At 38.7% G+C, this 12526-nt stretch overlaps 1 protein-coding gene across 3 annotated transcripts in view; it reads right to left on the bottom strand.

Moving 5' to 3' along the window:
* The window catches only part of cpsf6 (cleavage and polyadenylation specific factor 6), a 39714-nt gene that overhangs the window by 1872 nt on the left and 25316 nt on the right, over positions 1-12526 (bottom strand). The window contains exon 10 of one of the 3 annotated variants that reach the window (XM_056275897.1): positions 5141-5808. The exons of 1 other annotated variant lie outside the window; for it this stretch is intronic. The gene's annotated coding sequence lies outside the window, so the exon portion shown is untranslated. Of the gene's footprint in view, positions 1-5140; positions 5809-12526 lie in introns of those variants that run through there. One more of the 3 variants, XM_056275895.1, reaches the window with a different exon arrangement.

Genomic DNA, 12526 nt, shown 5'->3' with positions numbered 1-12526 from the left:
ACATGAAGCTACACTATTGATTGCATAACCATCTATTTACCTGAGGGAATGGCGCTTCATACACGTCTGAGGTCCACAGATTATAAAATAACCTGCCTTGGTATTACGAGGAAGGAGTATAAAAATATTCCTTGATAAAAATAGAATTACCAGAATAAATCACAAACATGAATTAAAAAAAAGTAAACTGTGCAAGAAGAAATACATTTAATCTATACTTAAATATTGTGCAGCGTGGGGGAACCCCCCCCCCCCGCTCAGCCAGTTGTGATTCGAAAGATTCAAGCTTTTAAAAAGTGAAATAGTATTTTGTGTTTAAAAAACTGCCACTTTCTTCTGGACTGAAGCTTGATCCTCTGCAGGTCAACATAACACTTACCTTCAGCACCATGGAGAGAAGTCACAACATAGCAGCCATACAACCACACAGCCAGACTGGAAAAGTTAAGACAATTGCATTGAACAGCAACACCCCCCCCCCCTCCCCACGTTATCAAAAGTCCAGATATTTTCAAACACTTCTTCAATCAACACGATTTGGGAATGAACAACTGGGACAGCAGGTGTTCTAGTAGTGTTTCATCCACCTTTTCATTAAACGCATGTCGAGATGCAGGACTTGCAACTTAAGGGGTTTGAGCTCACATGTTAATACAAAACATCATTCTTTATAAACTAGAATGTGAAGGTACAGATCAAGTCTAGGAGCACCTCTGGATCTTCATGGATTTTTGCTTAAATGTTTAACCAAACAGGGAATCTTTAATATTGCATGATCAAACCATAAAAACACAACACAGTACGGCCCTAATACCACAATTCATGTTATCATTTGAGAGGGAATGACATTCTTTAAGTCTTAAGTTACAACTAAGTCCCTTAAGTTATCTGATTAAAGTTTATTTTCAGGGAAAATCAAATTCTAACTGCCAAGGATGATAGATATTGCTGTTTGGTTAAAAAAAAAAGTTTACATAATTCCTTATTTACCTCATCCATGTCTTTTTAAAGTTACAGAGCTGATTTAACCCAAGGATTTGAGGGAATATCTGAATAACACAAAAGAAAACAGGATTTGGAAAGTTTTCAGGCAACAGCTGTTATACTCTTGCTCAGAATAGTTTGCATTGAAATGATGGTTTCTCCCTACTTCAGTATCAAAAGTCTCACTTCCAAGTCTTTGTGAGTGCAAAGCAGGGCAAGGTGAAGGGGTTTTAAACACCTGTTATCCCTCATAAACCCATCCAGTAACAACAATGAACCGACCATAAGTACATATCCTTCAGACATCAGAAGAGGGTTTGCTAGGAAACCCAATAGTTAAAAAAAAATTCAACAGTTAACAGTTGGCCTTTTTTGATCCCAAGAACAGAAATTGGGTTTTTTTTTTAACAATACCCCATTATGAGATGGGAAAGAACCTGAAAAGCCCATTTTCCCTGTAGAAAACTTGTATGGACTCCAAACAATTTGGCTTGTATGTTGAACAAATGGGTAAAAAATATTTTGCATCACAAAGGATTTAGCACAATACATTCTGGTTCAGTCCAAATGCAGATCTTATTAACATGGGGTATTTTTGGCTTTTGCATGGTTGAACGTCAGCATTATTAGTGAACTGGGAGATATGTTATGTACAATAACCACACACAGCCAGGATGTGCTGCTTTTGTGCCTTTGAATATTACAGTTTAGAAAAAAAATCCCACTTAGCCTTCACTCTTATGTGTTATCTTACCAGGGACGTTGTAAAAAAATCAAGTATAAAAATACATTTAAACTGTGCAACACGCAGCACAGCAGAGGCACAAACAAGTTTACACTTATTGGGAAATGTTTAAAAACTGCAATTATTTTAACGATGGCAAATGAAAGCTGGCTTAAAACTGTGCAGCTGCTTCAATTCAAATGTCCTGATGAGCTTACAACCAAATTTAGTTGACATTGACGAAAACAACGAATGAAAAAAAAAAAAAAACAAACAAAATGGAGTACTGAAAGACAGTTCGGGTTGGGAATAATCTGAGCAAAGGCTTTTTAAAGCAAATGCCCATGAAACAAACATCTAAATCCATGATGGCATGCAGCTCAAATTTGCTAACACAACCACTTAGAGGTGTCTTTACGCATGCTCAATAATCCAGCTAAGAAAATGAAAGGTTGAATCAGTTCATCTGGATACGTTTATTGACAGATACGTCTCATCACTCATCTAAGTGACATCCTTCAGTCTAAACTGACTGCAGGTATCCCCACCACTTATAAACAATACACCTGCATAACGACCGAAACCAACAATCAGTTTCATATGCAAATATGGACATGACCAATAACTAGTTTCAATGGCTATGTGTACTACTTAGAGGATTTGGGAATGGTTGCATTCCTAGCATTGTAAGATGGCGACAGATGTACTCTAAACCCTAAAACACACTGCACCAGAAGCTGGTCCACCCTAAGGACTGGGTCCCCCCAGCACAAACAGAGCAATATAGTATATGCCGTTAAGTGCCAAGAGGACTGCCATGACTTGTACATCAGGGAAACTAAACAGACACCAGCCAAGAGGATGGCTCAACACAGAAGAGCTAATGCGTCAGGTCAGGACTCTGCTGTCTACACCCATCTACAAGCCAGTGGCCACTCTTTCAAGGATGAGGATGTGCACATCCTTGATAGGGAGGAATGCTGGTTTGAACAGGGAGTCAAGGAGGCCATCTATGTCAGCGGTGGCTAACCATGTGCCATGGAGAGCCATGTGTATGCAGGTTTTCTTCCTCTTTGGTTGAAGGGTTGCTAATCGGTGAAATCACCTGGTGTGGAGTCCGGCTGGAATGAAAACCTGCATACACATGACTCTCCATGGCACATGGCACCCCTGCTCTATGTGGAGCGGGAATGACCATTCCAGAACCGAGGGGGGGCCTAGAGTTCATCTGTCACAATCTTACAATGCTGTGACTGCAACTATTCCCAAATCGCATCATCAGTTGGAGCACACCCCTCAGAGGGAGGCTGGGGACATTAAGTCTGAGTGGGCCATGTTCAAAGCCTCTATTGCAGATGCGGCAAGTAGGAGCTGTGGTCATAAGGTCATCGGTGCCTGTCGAGGTGGCAACCTAAGAATCCGCTGGTGGTGACGGAAGCCATCAAGGCTGAAGAAGGCCTTTCGAGCTTGGTTGGCCCAGCAGTCTCCTGAAGCAGCAGACAGGTCACGGAAGCAAAAACTCGGGTGTGGGAGTACGGCGAGGCTATGGAGGACGACTTTCAGTTGTCCTCAAGGAAGTTCTGGCAAACCATCCAGTGACTCAGGAAGGGGAAGCAGGGCTTGATTCAGCCTGTGTTCAGCTGGAGGGGACTGCTGACCCAGACTGGGGATGTTGTTGGGTGGTGGAAAGAACACATTGAGGAGCTCCTGAACCCTGCGAACATGTCCTCAGTAGAGGAGGTAGAGTCTGAAGACTCGGGGGAAGCCCCACTTATATCCTTGGCAGAGGTCTCTGAGGTAGTTGAGAAGCTCCTCGGTGGCAAGGCGCTGGGTGTGGATGGGATTCGCCATGAGATGTTGAAGGCTCTGGACATTGTTGGGCTGTCTTGGCTGACATGCCTCTTCAGTGTTGCATGGAGATTGGGGACAGTACTTGTGGAGTGGCAGACTAGGGTGGTGGTTCCCATATTTAAAAAAGGGGACCGGAGGGTATTCCCAAATCCTCTGAATAGTACACATGGCCACTGAAACTCTAGTTAATGCATGCCCATATTTGCATATGAAACTGGTCATTGGTTTCGGTCATTATGCCATGGTATTGTTTATAAGGGTGGTGATACCTGCAGCCAGTTGAGACTGAAGAAGTCACTCTCACCCCGTTTACACTTGGTTTTAAAATGCGTTTTGGGCAATCGGATCACAAGTGGACAGTGAAACACATTGCCGTTTACACCTGTGTCTATAACGTGTCTCCAAATGCGTCTTGCTGACTACTTGGTTGCTTGGACAACCCCCCCCCCCGGGGGGGGGGGTCATCCCAGGTCCTTTCTGTGTGAAGTTTGCATGTTCTCCCCGTGTCTGCATGGGTTTTCTCTGGGTACACCGGTTTCCCCCACCATCAAAAAAACATGCATGTTAGGGTTAATACTCCTGTCTGTTCCCCTGACTGAGGCATGGCAAGACAAACTGGAGTTGGTCCCAGGGCGCTGCACGGCTGCCCACTGCTACTAGCTACACAGCTAGGATGGGTTAAATGCAGAGGAAGAATTTCCCCACGGGGATTAATAAAGTAATAAAATTTAAAATAAAAAAATAATAAACTTGTGATCAGATTTCATTACTCTGAAGATTTCGTTACTGTCTACGTCACTTCCGCTACAAGGTCAAAGGGCCTCAGTCAAGCGCCAGGTTTGCCACCTAGCTGTGAAAACAATAGCTAATGTTTGAAGTTGTTTCAAGCACTAATATACATGTATGGACTATTCCAAATGTTGAGACTGACAGGACTGATTCTTCTGCCCAAACGGAGATTAGGCATCTCGTTTCACTTATACTCCAACCACGTACACTCTCCTATCTCCATTTTTTTGAAAGTTGGCGCAGTGTTACCAAAACCACCACCACATCCTGCATTGATGACATATTTTCCTGCTACGTCCTTGTCAGGGACGCATCAGGATGCATTAGCATTTACACTACAAATGATATGTGGTCAAATGCGTCTCAGACCACCTCAGCAAGTGGTAACTGGTTCACAAAACGTTTTGGTTTTTGTACTTAGCGCTGTCCACTTCTGATCCAATCGCAAAAAGCGCATTTTAAAACCAAGTGTAAGTTGGGCTTTAGATAAACGTTGTATCCAGATGAACCGATTCAACCTTCTTTGAATCACTGGAGGTGGTTAAAGAGATATGTTAGTGGTAGTAATATGATCTCAACCATCAATCAAAGCACTATGCAATATATCACAGTAGTTTTAACTCGAAAAAATCAACTGAAAACAAAAGAAAAACAAACAAATCAAAAAGAAAAGCCAGATGGGTTGTTCGATAACATTACTCTATAGCAAAACCAATAGCAGCTTGCCAATACATGTTAATGGCAGTCAAAAATGTACAAGGTTCAATATAAAAAAACTGATTTGCAGTTGTTCACATTTAATATAAATGAGCCGAGCATGAAGAGAAATTCACCATATGAAGAGTGGACCTCGGTAAACATGTTTTATTACAACACAATCTAGTTTTAACCATCAAAAGCAAAAAAGGAAAGGAAAAAAAAACATTCACAAACATTATCCTAACCATGAAAAGAAGAAATGGGAATGGGAGAGATAAGATACAAGTACCCTATAAAAACGATTTCTAAACTGATAAATGTACGCAGTACAGTGAGCCAACCTGTTGCTGTTGGGTGTCCTTTCTCTACTTTGGGGATCGTGCAGGCAAATTAATTTTCAAGTTATGTTGCGAGAAAGCATCACACAGGTACTCGTGTTTATTTTTTTTTATATCAAATAAAATGTAAAAATAAGATTTTTTTTTTGACATTTTTTGTTGTTGAATATTTAGTTACCATGACTACAGACATTTAGATAAAGCCTTACACAAGTGAGGGCCTTCCATCCTCTGTTCTTAGCCAGGCAGACAAGGTGGACAGACAGAGAAAGGAGGATGGGTGGAGGAGGAGGAAGAAGAAAGGAGAGATGGAAGTAGAGGTGCTGGCTGCAGTCCTGTCTCGCCATGCGGAGTGGAGTACTGGGCGGTGGTGTCACACTGAAATCCTTCCTCCTTATTCTTTCCTTTCTTGACCCTTGTTAGCTGAAAAGGTGTCAAAACGAAGGGTGGAGTTTGGTTTCGAGGAAGTCCAACAGTCAACACTGTACTCATTTTTTTTTTTCATCATCAAACCTCTAGTCTACACTCCAGGGTGGGGCTCAATTCACTTTCAACTCAATCAATTTTAGAAAAGCAAAATCTTCCAAGTAAACATTGAAACACAACCGACTTGTGAATGCTGCAATCAAAGGCATCCAATCAGGAAAACTACGTTTGGTAAAAGAATCAAAACAGGTCTTTTCAGTTAAAAAATAATAACAAGCCGAATATATTCACTGCTTGCAAATATACCATCAATAAATAAGAATAAGTTTTGTTATTGGTGGATGAATTTTCACTGATGACTTGATTGTGAATTGTCCCCAACGCTGGCACAGACACACATAACAGTGACATGTCATGCAAACTTTGGCTTGAGTGCAGTATTTTTCATATCATTACAGGACCACTGGACTCATAACCAATGACATTTAAATGTACCACACAATATTTACATCAATTAATTTGCTACTACAGTTCACTCAATGTATAAGTAATGTAAATGTGTCCATTGCTGCCTATATTTGATTTCATTCTCATTGAGCTTTTTTAACATTGGCAGGGAATGGTCTTCACACATATTATGTACACCCTATAAAGTGGGACAGTTAGCTGAGCCACCTACAATGTAATATGCATGTCACATTCATTGACAGATGTGAAGCAAGGCAGACTACACTTTTGCATGTGGGTAGTTACCGGTCTTCATTTTAAATAGAAAAAATAACACCAGGAATAGCTTCCTGTTAAAGCTTGAGGGACTTTAAGAAGACAACTTGTAGGGTAAAAATACATCTTTTACATTTTGTTTTTAAGAGTACATCCCTTTAAATCTATTCACAAAACTTCTTAGAAATTTAGAAGGTAGAATTTGGCCAGGAAGTTTACTGTCCTTTGGTAAAGCAAGGCTACTATTAGCCACTGAGATGGAAAACTGTAACTGACCAATGATGATAGTGGTATAGCAGGCAGACACACATTCAAAACGGGAGTTACACACCCAATAGCCAGTTTTTTCCACACATACCAATTCGGCCTTACTGCATAAACCAAATTTGATAATAGTTCCCTCTGGTTAGCTACCGGTTTTAAGGAGGAAGGGGCCCAATTTTTCTATTAGGAGTATAAATGTTACATCAAACTAGTCAACACACCAGTGCCTGATACTTCATTACTGTTACACCTTCAAATTTACTATCGGAGGATTTGTAATTTTTTTCCCCCCAGTCAGCAGAAAATGGTGGCTGTTGCTCATTCTAGAGGAGTTGCTCCCTCCCATGTGATTTTCCTCACCCGGTGATGTTGTCTACATGCCCCTTATACAACTGAGGCAGGCTATTCTTAAAAGATTCAGTGCCTTGCCATTACAAATTTTCTTTTTTCTTCAGCAACCACTTCTCAATTAAGGGAAATTTTTTCATGTGCAATGACCCTAAAATGGATTTCACATTGTTTCTTGGGACAAATGGCTCATGCAAGATGCCAGCTAACGAGTTTGCATGAGGCAATAACAATAGTAAATGATTTACCAGGTGACTGAAATGACCAGGAGAATCCTCATTACATTTTAAGACAAGAACCTGTTGAAGGAAAACTTTTCAGTAAAAACTCAATGTCAAGGCATCTTTTTAATAAAAGGTGCATGGGAGGGAGCACATGAACTAGACTGAGACTCAGCCAATTGGTTTCCAGCAAAGCACACACCACAGGAGTAGCAGAGGAAGAAAAAAATTAAGTCTACTACAGATCTAAACAAACTACAACTACTAAGAGGATATGACAAATCAAACACATGGACACAGAAGTGGGATTGGTGGGTTTTACAGAAGCATGTCAATACCAAGTTTTCTCTACTTTTAAGTCTATGGGAAAAAAACAGGATTTTAATGCAGAGATGCCTCGAGTTAATCCGATACCATCTTGCAACCAGCAGCAGTTTTTTAAAACACCCAAATTATTTAACTGCTTAATGGGTGGGAGAAGTCCAGCATTAACAGTACAGCTCATTTTCCCATCAGATTTTTACTGCAATTTGAAACAGATTGTCAGCAATGCTCCAGGATATAGTTTAGCAGCCTATACTCAATTAACCCTTTCAAACAATTCTTCAGAATCAAGGTTTAATATGTAGCCATAGTGCATGGTTGGAGACAAAGTCTGTTGTGCAACACACAACAGTGAATACTTAACGGACAAAGGCCATCTCCAAACAAATCCTCTGAATTTACCCAGCCCTGCTAATTCCCACACTACCACCTTAATGTGACTGCAACATCCAGCACAAGTGCAATGATATATAAATTGACTTTCAGACGATGGACAAATTCTTTTTTATAATTTTCTCACTGTAGTCTATGTTTTCTACTTTAAGATCCCTATTGCTATTAGATTCAGCCTCAGCAATATCAGCATTTAACATTGGAAAATATTTCCCCACCTTACACACTTAAATTTTAAGACTTCTGCAATGTCTTTAAACTATGGCAAATTATAATCAGATGAAAGAATTTTTTTTTCAGCAACTGGCAGAATTAGACCTGATTTATTTGTTCATTTTAAGATGATCAATTCCCATTTCACTACAGCTGCCAATAGATGCTGTGGCCACCAGTGTATGGTTCATAAGAACATAATGTAATGCAAGCAGTGTCATCAGTAGTCAATACAGCAGAAGTAAAACAGGTAAGTAAAACAGTCAAACCAAGGTCAAACTGTTCATCAAATTTTCCAAGACACATGGTAATTCTAAAACTAGCACATATCGCCAAATAAGCTGGAGATAGAGGTCATAAGTTAAAAATCCCATATTCCCCCAGGTCAAAAACCTGCCAAATTATTTGGAAAAGTCCAAAATGTGTCAACAGGGGCCTTCTGGAACCCAAGGAAAGCAAATTCTAAAGCCTACTACATTAAAGATGATTTGAATCCCTGTTTGACGAAGGTTTGATGTTAGCAAAGACTATATTTGATTCAGGACATCAGGGTTGCGATCCCCAGCACACATACACCTACAGACAGACTGGAGAAAGAGCATCATATAGTCATTTCAGCCTGGTACAAACACTGCGCTCTCTTTGCTATGAACAGATAAAACAGTGTTAAAAGACATCTGTGGGCATAAACATTCAGAGACAGCATCACGAAGAAAAGTAAAGTTTTAGAAGCCAAACTTGATCAACTATTGATTCCTTTTGCTTGACGGAAAACACATACCGGCTCAATAACTTATGCATGTAGCAACAAACATCCCTCTCCCTTTGGATAATGCAAGGAGTGATGTTTGTAAAAAAAAAATTTTAATATTGTAAAAAAATGCTAACATTTGATGGGACTGCTTTATCTTAAAGCTTATAAACTGCTGTAGTCTTTTATACTACATAATATAAAAGTGTTGAGGCCCGGTGGTCACTAGCCTTTTTTTTTTTTTACTACAACATGAGCACACTGCTACTGACCCCCCATTTTTATGCCATCTGCTCCAATAGTGGAATTAATTTTAACTTCTTGCACTTGCAACATTGATCCAGTAAAACAGAAGCTCTTCTGTGGTCCCTAACATGTACAGTCAAATGCATATATTTAGTTAAAAACAAGTACAATTCTGACACAGCAAACACAAGCTGCAATCCTAGAATGTTAAGTTGGATAAAAAGCTATGCTTTTTTTCCCTTTTTTTCTAAAACACTCCCTCCAAGCCCCCAACCTACTGACGTTGTATCTTGTGTATGCCTCAACAGTGTTAGATCAATGTCAATTTCACATTTCTCAAACATTCAACGAATGCTATGAGATGTTTCTGTGTAACTACATAAAATATTTGCAATATTGGCAAAGACGACCCACGGATTTCCCTTGGAGATTTTAGCCTTTATATACAGTAAATACTCAAAACAGACACCTTGGAGTAGAAAACTATATTGGCATATAAGCACTAGTTTAAATGTTGAACCAAATTTTGTACATTACATTTTCAATACTTTCATGATATTCTACTATGTCCAGAAATCAAGAAGTCATTTCAGGGATAACATACAAGCATTACAATATTTTTACCATGGTTCTCTAACCGCCATTGCATGTAATTGAACAATTGTGACAGCAGCGTCTTTAAAACTTTTCTACGCTCCACAACAATTCTGGCTCTTAGTCAACAAGCAAGAACTCATCAGCTGATATACATAAAAATAAGAGTATCAAAATGAAAAAGGATTAATACTAAATGTTTAACACTAATCATGGTTACATTAAGTGATGATCAAAATGTTTGTTACAAGGCCACCAAATCCAGATGGTGTGATGGCAAGAGTAAACAAGGGACTCTAGCTTAAGTTTACATCCCATTCTTACGTTAGAAATGTTCTAAACATTATCTTGAATCTATTAACTTGCAATAATTTTCCCCCCAACTTTCTTAGAATAGAATAAAGAGCCAAATTTGGAGAAGTATCAGTATACAAGATGTACTGAGACGTATACCAACTGGTGACCCAAAGTAAACAATAAGAGCTTAAGGCTAATATGTAGGTTGGTATGAGGACCATTTTAAAACAAATTAAATATCTGAGCCATTCATTTAACCTTCCAGTCTATGGGTCCAGCTCAAGATAAACACAAATGCCCAAAACGAATTGCAAGAGCAATCCAAAAAGATTCACTACATGGTGCGCCAAGTATCTAACCAAAAAGATAATAAACATAATACTTCAATGCTTTGGGAAAATCTAGCTCCAAAAAAACATTTCAATAATACAGGTCCTTTGATAGACATGACCTATGAGTTACACGTCACATTCGCCATGTGTCCTAAAGGAATCATCTACACATCATTTCTGTAAACAATGCACATTCAAGTGGCAAGCTAAAATAAGGCTGATAACTACTGTAAATGTATGAAGGCTAAACTGAGGCAGATTCACTGGTAAAATAAATCTTATGTTTAACCCTTTTACCACATGAAATAATACCAACCTAACCCTTTTACCACATCAAATAATACCAATGGCAATTTTTGATTGCAACAAGGTGAGAAAAATTCAAGCATGGTTTATTTAGAAAAACCATGATATTAGTAAATAAATGTTTGATCATCTTAAGCCAATTTGGATCTTGTACTATTTAAAATTGATTCAACTTGTGTGTGACTGATTCATCATGCTGGTGGAAAAATTACAGATCAATATGCCAAAAACAAAAGATACAACAAACAAACAAAAAACACCTATCTTTTCCTCTGGGCAGGTAAAAGAAAGTAGTGTAACTGAATAGATTTCAACAAGTTTTATCTAAAGTGAACTATCACTGCTGCAACAGGATATAAAATGTATTTGATCCACTATGGGAATGTTTTAGTTTACTTTTGAAAAGTATTAGAAGTTGAGATAAAAGGAGCTATCTTATTACAAATTCTTCATTTTTATCAGCAAAGGAACAAGTCACAAGATTGTCTACTATGCAAAGTATAAGTAGGGCTTTTTTTTTGTGGGGTACCCAAGGTTCGATTCCTGGACCATTGCTATTTAATCTATATATGCTCCCACTCACATATGTTATACAGAAACACAAAATAAATTACCATAATGATGCAGATGATTTACAACTGGACATATCCCTATCTCCTGATGACCTAGATTCCATACAATCCCTAACTCAGTGTAAGTAGGACATTTCTACTTTGAAACTGAATATCAGTAAAGATTAATCATTTTTCCCAGTGTCATCAAAATTACATGGAAAGGTTGGGAAACTTTTTTTTTTCTAAAAATAAGAATCCGTATTTATTTATGCTAACTGGCTTACATAATATTTTCTGTCGCTAATGAAGTGCTTTGGTTAACGGGAATGAAACCGTTCTCATGAGCAAAATCATATCCATTCACTACCATGTCAAACTGAAACATAGCTTTTAACTTCACCTCAATGCATCCATTTTGGCTAAATGACAATATCAGAAAGGTCTCATATGCCTACAAGAAAACTTCAACTCAAAGGCAACAATCAGATTGTCAGAATTGCAACAGGGCATGGGGATGTCATATTTTGGTTTAACCTTCACTTTGGCGCTTTTGACTTGAGAAATAATGCAATTCAAGTAACACTATGCAAACAATACTCAACTGGACAGAAATACAGATAATCAGGCCAAATTACAGAAATTTGTAGCAAAATCACATTGATTTTTTTTTTTTATTGTCCAAGACATACTGAACCATGAACCACTAATGATTTGAACCGAATTCACAACTAACCTTGATAACATGACAAGATACTAATGACTCAGTTTTGCAACTCAAAATAGATGGCAATATATACACACACACACACGCACACGCGCGCGCGCGCACACACACACACACACACACACACACACACACACACACACACACACACACACACACACACACACACACACACACACACACACACACACACACACACACAACATGGTTGGTACATTTGTTAATTTTGGGCCTGCAAAACAAACAAGCTATATCATGGCTCATGTCTACACTAATATTTCCAATTAGACATTACCACTGGAGGCAAAAACATTGACCTCAAACTTCTCATACTTTGAAACTTACAAAAATATTCAAATGCATACTAGGAATCTGAAAACATAGATGTGTCAAAATAAAAACCTGACAATGTTATTCTTTTAATA

Source organism: Lampris incognitus, chromosome 3 (assembly GCF_029633865.1).
Source record: "Lampris incognitus isolate fLamInc1 chromosome 3, fLamInc1.hap2, whole genome shotgun sequence".
Classification (NCBI taxonomy): domain Eukaryota; kingdom Metazoa; phylum Chordata; class Actinopteri; order Lampriformes; family Lampridae; genus Lampris; species Lampris incognitus.
The sequence above is the reverse complement of the archived record's forward strand: the minus strand, read 5'-3'. Positions and strand labels throughout refer to the sequence as shown.